General features: G+C 41.8%; 1 protein-coding gene across 3 annotated transcripts in view; it reads right to left on the bottom strand.

Annotated features, from left to right (window-relative positions):
• The window catches only part of ARMC3 (armadillo repeat containing 3), a 73,903-nt gene that overhangs the window by 51,885 nt on the left and 9,803 nt on the right, over positions 1–12,215 (bottom strand). The gene's annotated exons all lie outside the window — the stretch shown is intronic.

Genomic DNA, 12,215 nt, shown 5'->3' with positions numbered 1-12,215 from the left:
GAACAATGGTCTATAACAGGGGTAGGGAACCTGCGGCTCTCCAGATGTTCAGGAACTACAATTCCCATCAGCCCCTACCAGCATGGCCAATTGGCCATGCTGACAGAGGCTGATGGGAAGATGCTCGTAGTTCCTGGAATTATCTGGAAAAGCCATTAATCCCTACCCTGGTCTATATAACAAGATAAAGACATTTTGGGTGATCCCACTAGTGTTTTAGTTCAGCCAAATGAGGTATAACTGAACAAGGAAAACACTGAAATAGCTCTGGCACTATTGTGAAAGCAGCAGAGTATAAACTGAACCCTACCAGATAGCTGATTGATATATTTCCTATTAATCTTGCCTGTTCTTACATCCTTGAGACTATGCATGCCTTTAATTATTACACAGAACTTTGGATCACCTTTTTCTTACTACAAACCCTCCAATGGCTTGCAGCTAACATCTAAGCCGCAATGAAACCACATTTGAATTTACCCTGTTATTCCTCTTGTTTCTTGGTCTTCTGGCTAAAATCAGGAATCTAGTTATTCCTCCGTCGTATGATGGACCTGGTGGCTGCTAACCTCAAACACCATTTCCACATGGTCTGCCAATTCACACCTTTCTATGAGCTGCGGCGGCTGACTGTAACTTGGTACATTCAACAGGGTTTTTTGCTCAGCTATCGACACTGTTGCCTTGAAATGAGTAGAAATTATATGGTGTAAGTGCTCAGTGGTTTGCATTCATGATGTCGAATAGGGACTAAAAAGGTTCTCCATACATTATGAATAAACCTGGGAAAGTGTTGCAAGTCCCTTGTGGATCCAAAGCATTCTTCAGCCAACAGGAATGACTTAATTGTTGGAGGCTAGGCAAGGCTCCAAGAATTTTTTGGCAACCCTGTGTGTTATTCTGATCGCTGAAAAGCCAGCAAAGCATTCTCTCTAGAAAATAATACCAGCAAAGCAAGGCAGCCAGCCTGGTCAAGGATGGTAGCAGAATTTGGCTGTATATGTGACATTTTGCATTGCGACAGCAGATTTTAAAAACAGAATGGCCCTTATTGTGCTATCTTCAGATCTCAAACACCAGCTCTTCATGAGGCTGAGCTGGTCAAAGTACTGTCATGACATGATTCCTGTTCAGCCAGCTGGAAGCGAGGCAAATATTCATTCCCATTTCTGACCTTTCTCAAATAGAGAACGTGGTGCTATGAAATCCAGCTGCTCTGACCCTATTTAAGATACTGTTTGAAACTGACATAGCTTGAGAAAGGGCAAAACCTTGTCAAAGGCTTTTGTTCTTTATTTAGAATCAAATGTTTGAATGTGAAACTTTCCCAAAATAAGTACAAAATTACGTACTTTTATTCTGCTCACTTACAAAGCATTGTGGCTATATCTGCAGGCACTGGGAATTAACATGCTACATGTCGCTATTGATTTCTGTCTCATTATGCCTTGTTCTACAACACACTGAAGCTATTTAAGATGCATATGAAGCATTTATAATCATACATTATTGATCACATACTATTATAGTTAGTAACTCTCTGTCATCTACACTGCAATGCTAAACAGAGTAACTTTGCTCTGGTAGTTAATGCTAAAATGCTGCTCAATTTGCTCCCGTGTAAAGGGGTAGCTTTTGCTATCTGTCCACAGAAGGAAGTCAGTGGGTGAGGGCATGCCCAAGTCAGCAAATATACAGCATGGGGGAGGGCACAGGCTATAAAAGGCACCACTGTACCATCCCCCACATCTTTGAGCTGGCTCTGGACACCACAATGCACATACATAAGCTTCTGCATCCCATCAGTTATCCCCAAACTAACTAAGGCCCCTCCCGCATGGGCCAATAAACCCAGGCTGGGGACAGGGATAAAACCTATTTCAGGGGGAACTTCACATGGCTCCTGCCCCTAAAGTGAGTCTGCCCCATGTCCCCCCCTCCCCAAAACAGGTTATTTGAGAATCGCGCTATCCCTGATTCACTTGTTTTAATGTGGACTGCAGCCGCTCGTGAGCGAATGGCAAAGCGCCGTGAGAGCAATGCGACACAAGTGATACGCAGCATGGGAGGTGAGGTTTTTTTTAAAAAGACTTACCTCCATGTGAAGGCGCAACGGCAGCCCACATTGCTTCTGAGGGCTCCATTTGCGGCCTGCACAGAGGCATACGAATGGGACAGCAGGAGAGTAGGTTACTTTATCCCGTCTGCAACCTGTTCTCCTGGTGCTTGCAGAAGAGGCCTAAGAATGGGGTGAGTTTTGCCCTCAGTTGCTTCAATTTCCTCACCTTGTTGATAAAGCAGCGTCAGCCCTTGATCATCCCAGCTAACAGTACTGGTTCCTCTTATTCCATGTCCATCTGCAATGAAACTCGTACAGATGACACACATATCCTTGTGTAGGATTTTCTTCATTGAGGCTGCCGGGCTGTGTATTACTAAAAACATGGCACAGTATTTTAAGTGCTTGGGTTTGTTTCCTCTTCCTTGATTTCTTTTCTCCTAATTTTTTATGTTTAGCAATACCAAGAATAAGTTTTAAATAGCAAATGCTGTGAATTTTTACAAAATCGTTTATATGTTGGTGCTTTTAAGGGATTTTTTAAAAATGTGAAACTAACTTGATATCTGTGATGGCACATTATGATGTAGTTGGATGCAGTTTGTGCTCTTAATTTTTACTATAAAGTATCACACTGGGAGGGATTGTTTTCCCAATATTTTTTTCCTTTTACAGAGATAACTCTCAAATGCATACAACACCATCTCTTCTAAAAAGAAAAGAAAAATCCATTTTAATTTTCAAAAATGTGCCCAGAAGATGTGGAAAATTTAAATGATGAGGTATAAGGGCTTGTTTCAGTCTTCCGCCCAACCTCTTGTGGCCATAAACAAAAAAGGAAGTAACAACAAAAGGCATGAAGTGATATGTAGCATTAACATCTTTATTCCATGGTATTTATTCCATGGTAATTCCTCAGCATTGGTATATTTTACCAAGCTTTTAAGAACTGAACAAATCGCCCCACATTTCCATATGGTAAGCAAGTCATCTGTAATCAAGGTAAAGGTAGTTCCATGTGGGAAACGTTGGGTCATTAATGGCCCATGGGGTGATGTCATATCACAACATTCACTAGGCAGATCATGTTTACAGGGTTGCCATTGCCTTCCCCAATCATCTACACCAGTGATGGCGAACCTTTTTGAGACCGAGAGCCCAAATTGCAACCCAAACCCCACTTATTTATCTCAAAGTGCCAACCTGGCAATTTAGCCTGAATGCTGAGGTTTTAGAATAGAATAGAATCTTTATTGGCCAAGTGTGATTGGACACACAAGGAATTTGTCTCCGGTGCATATGCTCTCAGTGTACATAAAAGAAAAATACATTTGTCAAGAATCATAAGGTACAGCACTAGTAGTGAATTGTCATATAGGTCTATTGGGCAATCAGGGAAACCAATCATTAGTAATGAGAAACATATAAATGCAAAATCATAAAATAAAAATAAAATAAAATAAAATGTCAGCACAGGCTATAGATCATACAGTCATAAGTGGGAGGAGATGCGTTAATAGAGGAATGATGAAAAAAAGTAGTGCAGTAATTATATAATAAGTATATAATAAATGGTTTAACATTATCGAGGGAATTCATTTGTTTAACAGGAGTGATGGCATTGAGGGGAAAAAACTGTTCTTATGTCTAGTTGTCTTGGTGTGCGGTACTCAGCTGTAGCGGCGTTTAGAAGGTAGAAGTTAAAACGGAACATGTCCAGGATACGAGGGGTCAGTAAATATTTTTTCCACAACCCTTTTGACCGTGCAGTATACTGGAGTCCTCAATGGAGAGCAGGTTAGCAGCAATTGTTTTTTTTTTTTCTGGGCAGTTCTGATTATTCTCTGAGGGATCTGTGTCGATCTTGTTTGGGTTGCAGGGCAAACCACACAGTTATAGGAGTGCAGATGACGGGCTAAATGATTCCTCTGTAGAACTGTATCAGCAGCTCCTTTGGCAGTTTAGGCTTCCTGAGTTGGCGCTTAGAAAGAACATTCTTTGTTATTAACTTTTTTGGTAGGCATTTTTTGATATTAGGTGACCATTTTAGGTCATGAGATATGATGGAGCCTAGAAATTTAAAGGTCTCTACTATTGATACTCGTGTTGTCTGAGGCTATTGTGAGAGAGGAGGTAGGATGGGATGGGTTCTCCTGAGAATCTACCACCATTTCTACGGTTTTAAGTGTGTTCAGTTCTAGATTGTTCCAGTGGCACCACACGAGGCCCCTGGTTGTTTAAACCTCCCGTCTGTATCGCGGTTTCATCGTTGTCTCGAATGAGACCAATCACTATTGTATCATCTGCCATTTCAGTGTATTTTAACAGATGGATCATTTGAGATGCAGTCATTGGTATACAGAGAGAAGAGAAGTGGTGGAAAGTACACAGCCTTGAGGGGCCCCTGTGCTCATTTTACAGGTGTCTGATGTAATTTTTCCCTGGCTTCACCTGCTGTTTCCTATCTGTTAGGAGGCTTGTGATCCACTTACAAATATGCTCCAGGTACTGCTAGCTGGATTTAGTTTAGTTAGAAGCAAGAATGTCGGTCTGATAGTATTGAATGCTGAACTAAAAAAGTCAATAAAGAGGAACCCCTCTTTGCATAGGTCTCTTGGCGATTCAAGATGCTGTAGGATATAGTGCAAAGCCATATTAACAGCAGCATAGATCTGTCGATCTAATTTACTTTCGGTATGCAAATTGCAAGGGTCCAACAATTAGATCCGCGTGATGGTTTTCAAATGGTACATCACTCAGCCTTTCAAAAGGTTTTCATAACTACAGATGTTAAGAGCAACTGGTCTTGTAGTGGATTTCAGTTCCTTGATGGAAAGGCTTCTTCGCCCGGCTTTTCGGACGATAGTGGGAGTGTTTAGAAGCGCAGGGGAAAGAACATAGCACATCTCTAGTGATTTGTTGAAGATTTGGGTGAAAATGGGGGGCCAATTGGACAGCAACAGACTTTTAGCAAGAAGGGTAAGTTATCTTGTCTGGGCCTGGTGCTTTTCAGGCTTCTGTCTGTGAAATAGATCTTGCACTTCCTTTTCTGAGAGATCACCAGGGTTATGAAGCCAATGATAAGGTTTAGTTATGGTAAGGATTGGCTATTGTTGGTGAGTCTGACAGATAGAGGTTGTGGAGAAAGGGTGACTGTAGATTGTTTTCAAACCACCACGGTAGAACACATTCAGATAGTCTGCCAATTGCTGATTTCCTTCCAGCTTGGGAAGGTGGTTTGCTGTAACCGGTGATATTTTTTGAGAGTTTTCCACATGTTTGCTGTTGTTTCGTTTGGTGAAAAGCCCAGTTTTTTAGCTTTTCAGGAGTAGTTTTCTTTTGCTGCTCTGATCTCCTTTGTTAATACATTTCTGGCCTGATTATGCAACATCTCTATCCACCCTTTCTGTAGGCCTCTTCTTTTAGGAGCGGCACGTAACTGCTTAAAGTTTAGCTGTGAACCAAGGTTTGTTGTTACCTATATGTCATGAAGTTCCTGGATTTGACATACAAAGATCTTCTGCCAGAAGCTGACATATGATGTTACAGTATACTTGTGAGTTCATCCAAATCTGCAGAGGAATTAATAATTTTAAAATATTCCAGTCCTGCTTGCGAGTCAAAGACGAAGCCTGCAGCTTTTAACTTGGCCTCTTCAGTCCAAGTTCTCACTGAGTTTAGTTATTAGGTTTGTGGCTTTAAATCTTTGTTTTGTCAAAGGCAGGTGCAAAGATTGAATCATGCAATGATCCAGAATATTCTGGCCTACAGCTGCAAGTGGTAGAAGACCGATAAAGCATTCCTTTCGGTGTTGTATAGCAGTGGTCTAAGATATTCTTGCCTCTGGTGGGACGAGTTGACATGCTGAAAGTTATTTTGGTAAGTCTTCCCTTAAGTTTGCTTTGTTTAAATCTCAAGTAATAACCAGTGAATCAAAGGGTGTTGACACCGGCCTCCATAATCCTGATAGGCTAGAGTTCTTAATGCCTTTACAGGCGGCTTGTGTGGAGTGAGCGTAAAACCAAAAAAGAACAAGGTCCAACTGAATTTATCTCTCGAGGGGGGAACAAATAAAAGGTTTGCAATTAATAAGTAAAAGGATTCCAAAGAAGTTTTTTCATCCACCAGAATTTTTTGAATTATTGTTACATGTCCTGACACCAGCTTTTGTTGATCAATATACATAATCCTCCTCCCTTTTTCTTCCTATTGATAATTCTGCAATCCTGTCTGAACAGTAAATATCTGAAACCCGGTATGCACATGCTATTATCATCAATGCTCTCCTATTTAGCCGGAGTTTCCTAGTAAAGGCATAGAACGAATCGCGTTGTAAAATCAGAATTGCATCTGTTTAAAAGAAGTATTTCATCTATTCATTAAGTTGGCAAAAGTGGTAGCATAGAATTGGTAAGAAAAGATTAGCAGAAGGGGAGGCCGGGGTTTTAATTCCCTTATTCCTTTTAGTTTAGAAAAAACCGGTTGGCTCCCTCTTCCACCACCCCACCCGCTCAAGCAGGGGTCAGCCTGTTCTAGCCCCCAGCAAGTCCCACGCACACTGCTTTGTGCCTCTCTAGCATCTCTGCCTCCTCTGCACCCCCCCTTGGGCAGCAGCCACCTGGAGCACAGGAACCAGGCCCGCCAGCCAAGTCCTCCCTGCTTACCGCGGTGCACACATGTCGTGCTCAGCGACCCAGGCCAGCCTAGATGTGTGTGGGGTGTGTGTGTGATTTTCTGCCCCCCCCACATGACAAACTCTGTGTGTGCGTGCCCAGAGAGAAGGCTCCGCGTGCCACCTCTGGCACCCGTGCCATAGGTTCACCATCACTGAACTACACCTTACCCCCAAGAAGTTGCACATTCATTTTATCAAACTTGGAAGAATGGAATGCTGAGTCAACTTTGAGCTGTCTACCTGAAACCACCTTCTGTAAGATGGAACTTACGTCACAAGCAGAGCTTCAACTGCAGTACCGCAGCTTACAACTCTGTGCCACAGGGATCTTGTACTCAACCCCACTGCAAAGAGATGGATGTTAATCTGTTATACTGATTATTGATATTAAGTAAGATAGCATGTTTTGATGCCTTTTCAAATTTACGGGTGTATGGGGATGCTGAGGTTGCCAAACAACACCAAACCATGAATTCTACATGATTTATGCATAGAAGAAGAAGAACAGAAGAGTTTGGATTTATACCCCGCCTTTCTCTCCTGTAAGGTGAGAGATTCAAGGTGGCTTACAAGCTCCTTTCCCTTCTTCTCCCCACAACAGACACCTTGTGAGGTAGTTGAGTCTGAGAGAGTTCCAAAGAATTGTGACTAGTCCAAGGTCACCCAGCAGAAATGACCAGTCACCCTGGATTGATTGATTGATTGATTGATTATCATCTATCTATCTATCTATCTATCTATCTATCTATCTATCTATCTATCTATCTATCTATCTATCTATCTATCTATCTATCTATCTATCTATCTATCTATCTATCTATCTATCTATCATCTATCTATCTATCTATCTATCTATCTATCTATCTATCTATCTATCTATCTATCTATCTATCTATCTATCTATCTATCTATCTATCTATCTATCTATCTATCTATCTATCTATCTATCTATCTATTTCATCACATTTCTGTACCGTTCTCCCCCGAAGGGCTCAGGGCGGTGTCCAACATAAGCCATAAAACAGTTACAATTAAAACAAGTAATAACAACTAAAATCCAATTAATAGAACCACATACAACTTTCAGATGGCTGCAGCTCCCCCGTCCCCCTTTACTTGTACCCACGGGAGGCCAGATGTTAATCATATGGCAAGAAGTCGATGTTACCCCGGCTGGCCAAATGCCTGGCAGAACAGGTCCGTTTAGTGAGGCATGTGTAATGTTCCTCATGATGTTCTTCTGATCAGCAAGTTGAAGGGCTGTAGATTAAATTTTAGGATGGATAGGGGTACGCACAATTGGTTGGATAATTACATCCAAAGAGTGATAGTTAATGCCCCCCTGGTATAATTGGAGGGCAGTAGCTAATGAGGAGCAGAGGGCTCGGTTTTGGGCCCAGTGCTTTGTAATATCAACAACCTAGATGAGGATGTGAAGGGACTACTTCATAAATGTATATAAGCCTCCGCCATTCAGGTGGAAGAGTGGGGAATCAAACCCGGTCCTCCAGATTAGAATCCACCTGCTCTTAATCACTATACCACGCTGAGGAATGCAGGAGATTCCTGAAGGGCCACTGCTTGGACGCAAGGCAGCAGCTGTGATGACAGGCAAAGGCTCTGCCACTCCCATCATCAAGCACTGGGGAAGTATAGGAGAAAGTGACAGCTCAGCCCCTGAACAGAGTCTGCTTGATTCAGGCCAGGTCAGTGACAGTAGGAGGGGAGATGATAGGCATGCCTGCACCCATCATCTCTGCTGTCTAGACATGAAGCTAAATGCACCTGCTGACCCAAACAGGTAAAGAACACAGGCCAAGACTGGATGACCAGATCAACTGACAGGGATAGCATAGTCATCGATACCATATAAGTACTGGCTTCAGGAGGGTTCTCTAGTAAGATTTTTGAGCACATAAGCATACTTGCTGGCTTGAGGAGGTAAGAGGACATAACTGGCTGAATGCAAAAACTTTTGTACAACAACTGTATTTCTTAATGCACCAAGTCATCAGAGCAATGAGCAAGGCAGTGAAGGAAAAATGATGTTCAAATGATAGCCAACTCTGTTGTGTGCGCAAGGAACTACACAGATGATTTAATATAATAACAAACCAAGAACAGAATGCAAACATCTACAGGCAATGAGGCAACACAAAGTGCCATATGCATTTCAGTAAAGCAATGTTCATCAATGGCTTACATGATGGCTGTTTGATGAAGCAAGTAAGGTACTCTCTTTATATTGTATTTGCCCATTTGTCTATATTATATTTGTATATTGCATAGTTTTTCCTCAACGTTTTGGTTTCCTTCTTTTTTAAATACAAAACATGAATAGGGTACCGTTTGGCAGTTTTATTTATTGAGGTTTGTAGACAGGGGAAACGGTGGCTTAGTTTTGCAGTTTCATTGTTTATAGACTGACTATACATTCCTGGGGGTAACTTCAATGAAGACAAACTTTTAAAAATATTCATAAAAGACAAAAATTTGGTTGTAACAAATTATATTTCACTGTTAGACAGTAAAGTATCAGGGGTTGCAAACTATGAGCTTAAGCCTCAAGATCTTTGAGGTGAATTTTTCCCCCCTATGCTAGCTATCTTGAGAGATCCTGGAAGCAGTCAAACTTGTTCACTTTTCATATTTCCGGCTAATACCCTTTTAAGTTCTTTCTAGTTCTCCAGGGAAACTTCCTGTTCAGTCAGGAACTTTATAGAAATGTCCTACCCCTGAGAAACATACAACCTTTAAGAGAGCCACACCCCATAAGCCAGAAGTTTGTTCCTTTCCTCTGCCAAATTTGCATGATATGCTTGTTATGCTACACTACTGACTGTTTTGTTGGATACCAACCATCGATCAGCCTGACCAGCCACGTAGATTGTTTTGTCCTTGAAACTTAGATCTAGATGCAACTCAGCTTGGATTAATTAAAAAAAAACCCGAGATGTTGCCAGTTGGCTAGGCTTTGGAGAGAAAAAATTGAAAGTTAAATCCTCAAGCATGGAAAATATTTGCCTGCGAAGTACAAATGGAAGATAGCCATGTTTAGATATTAGAAGGGATGTCATGTTGGTGAGAGAGCAAATTTGTTTTCTGCTGCTCCAGAGACTAGGACCAGGAGTAATGGGTTCAAGGTACAAGAAAAGAGATTCCACCTAAACATCAGGAAAAACTTCCTGACAGAAAAGGCTGTTCAGCAGTGGAATGCACTACCTCAGTGTGGTGGGGTCTCCTTCTTTGGAAGTTTTAAAAGAGAGGCTGGATGCCATCTGTCAGGAGTGCTTTGATTGTGTGTTCCTGCATTGTAGGAGGTTGGGCTTGATGGCCCTTGGGGTCACTTCCAACTCTATGATTCTTTGATAGTGCCAACTTCTCAGAAAAAGTCATGTTCAAGCACAGGAGCAGATCTTTGGCTAGCAGAGTCCGGAACAAAATCTCAGCAAACTTCAACCTCAGCTCTTCAGAGTAAGTAGGAAACCAGACCTCAACCGTCCTGTCCATGAACGCTAACTAGAGGTGCCTTGTATATAAGGCTGTTAGTCAAGTTGATAGAAAAAGAATGAACAGTTGAGATTTATGATGCTGACAGAGAACTGGGACTAAACCCAACTTTTCACTGAATCTTAGTAGTTTAGCCAGGTGGTCTGTACCAGACACACAGAATTATAAAGTATGGAGCTAAGTAACCAGCACAGGTTTTACAGAGTATGCTGCCAAGCCTATAAAGAACAAGTATTCATGGGACCTAATGGATCAGCAGGTAGTTATAGAGCAATAAAACAGTCAGTCTTGACAAAGAAGGAGCAAACAGTATTTGTCGGAGTAGCTGACATGTTCAAGCATTGCACTAGGACTTCTTTAATATAAATTTGTGGTACATACAAAAGGGTGGCTATATCTGCAGGTCATAAAATAATGTATACCTGCTATAGCTACGGAAGACTGAAAGGAGCAATAAAATGGCAAATACCAAATACTGATGGCTGGCCGGTAAAAATGCTATGAAATTCAGTTCTGATAAAGTCAAAATTCTGTGAATGAAAGGAAGCCTCGTGATGCAGATTTCACGTGATGCAGATTTCAACCTTTTAAGGCGGAACAGATTAGTCCCAGAACTTCACCAGCCTCTTTAACCTCTTGACCGTACACATCAGTGAATGAGTCTTCCCCCTCCCCCCCCCCCCCCCCCGCTGCTGCGCAGATGAAGGCAGCACTATGATAATTAAGAGACACACAGTCAAATTCCTTAAACAGGTTTGGTCCTTCGTTAAACACCAAATACTGTTTATGAATTGTTCCGTTAACATTGCAAGACCAACAGAATAATAATCAGTCTTTGGTTATTAAAAACATGTTCTCCACTATCTAAAAGATACCTCTTGGCTAGGAAGCAATTTTAGAAACACTAATCACAGTTGATATGTAACTGTTCACTTTCTTTCAGTTAGATTTGCTGAACAAGTAATCAAATATTTAAAAATATGAGCAGAATACCCAAATCAACAGTTTTCACAAAAGGTAAAAGAGGGATTTTGGAAATGAACATACTTCTCTATTTCTATTTTGGAAATGAACATACTTTTCTATTTAACTGTGGCACCACAGTTGAAATGGAAAGCAACAGTGTTCTCCTTTGCATATACAAGATTGTAGGTTTTATGTTAGGACTGATAGGTCAATCTGTTCCTTCACCAGATTGCTTCCTTCTTCTGCTTCTACAGTGGTGAGAAACCTAACAGTTTCACAATGTACAGAACAAGTACTACAGGAAAGGTTGGCACAAGGGAAGGGGACATCACCACATTATTCATTGGTGTGTGGCATTTGGGGGGGGGGGGTGACCTTCTCCCCAATGTTGTTAACATATATGTGCACCTTCCTGCCCAATTGGTCCAGAGTTTTGGCCTGTGTTGTCACCAGTATGCTGATGACACCCAATTGTATCTGTTGATGGATGAATGGCTAGATGCTATGCCAGATATTTTGGCCAGCTGTCTGGAAGTTATGGTAAAAAGGTTGGAACAGAGCCAGCTGAAATTAAATCCATTGAAGACGGAGGTCCTGTGGCTGGGTTGGGAGGACTCAAGGAGAGTTGGCTACCTTCCAACTCTTGACAGGGTATAGTCAACATTTATGCCAGCCGTCAAGAGTTTGGGTGTGATGTTTGATGCCTCCTTATCTATGGAAACACAGGTTGAAAATGTGGCTAAGCTGGTGTTTCACCACCTTTGGTAGGCCTCCTTGTCCCATCCCAACCTTGCTACAGTGATCCATGTCACAGTCACCACCAGACTGGACTACTGTAACTCTCTCGATGCAGAGACTGATCCAGAAACTCCAGCTGGTTCAAAATGCAGCTGCCAGGTCCTTACAGTGCTCTGTTGGCTGCACTGGTTTCCAGTAGAGTGCTCAATCAGGTTCAAGGTTCTGATATTAATGTTTGAAGCTCTAAACTATCTGTGGTTTTCACAT

Source organism: Sphaerodactylus townsendi, linkage group LG11, assembly GCF_021028975.2.
Source record: "Sphaerodactylus townsendi isolate TG3544 linkage group LG11, MPM_Stown_v2.3, whole genome shotgun sequence".
NCBI classification, from domain to species: Eukaryota; Metazoa; Chordata; class Lepidosauria; order Squamata; family Sphaerodactylidae; genus Sphaerodactylus; species Sphaerodactylus townsendi.
This window is presented reverse-complemented; position numbering and strand designations above follow the sequence as displayed.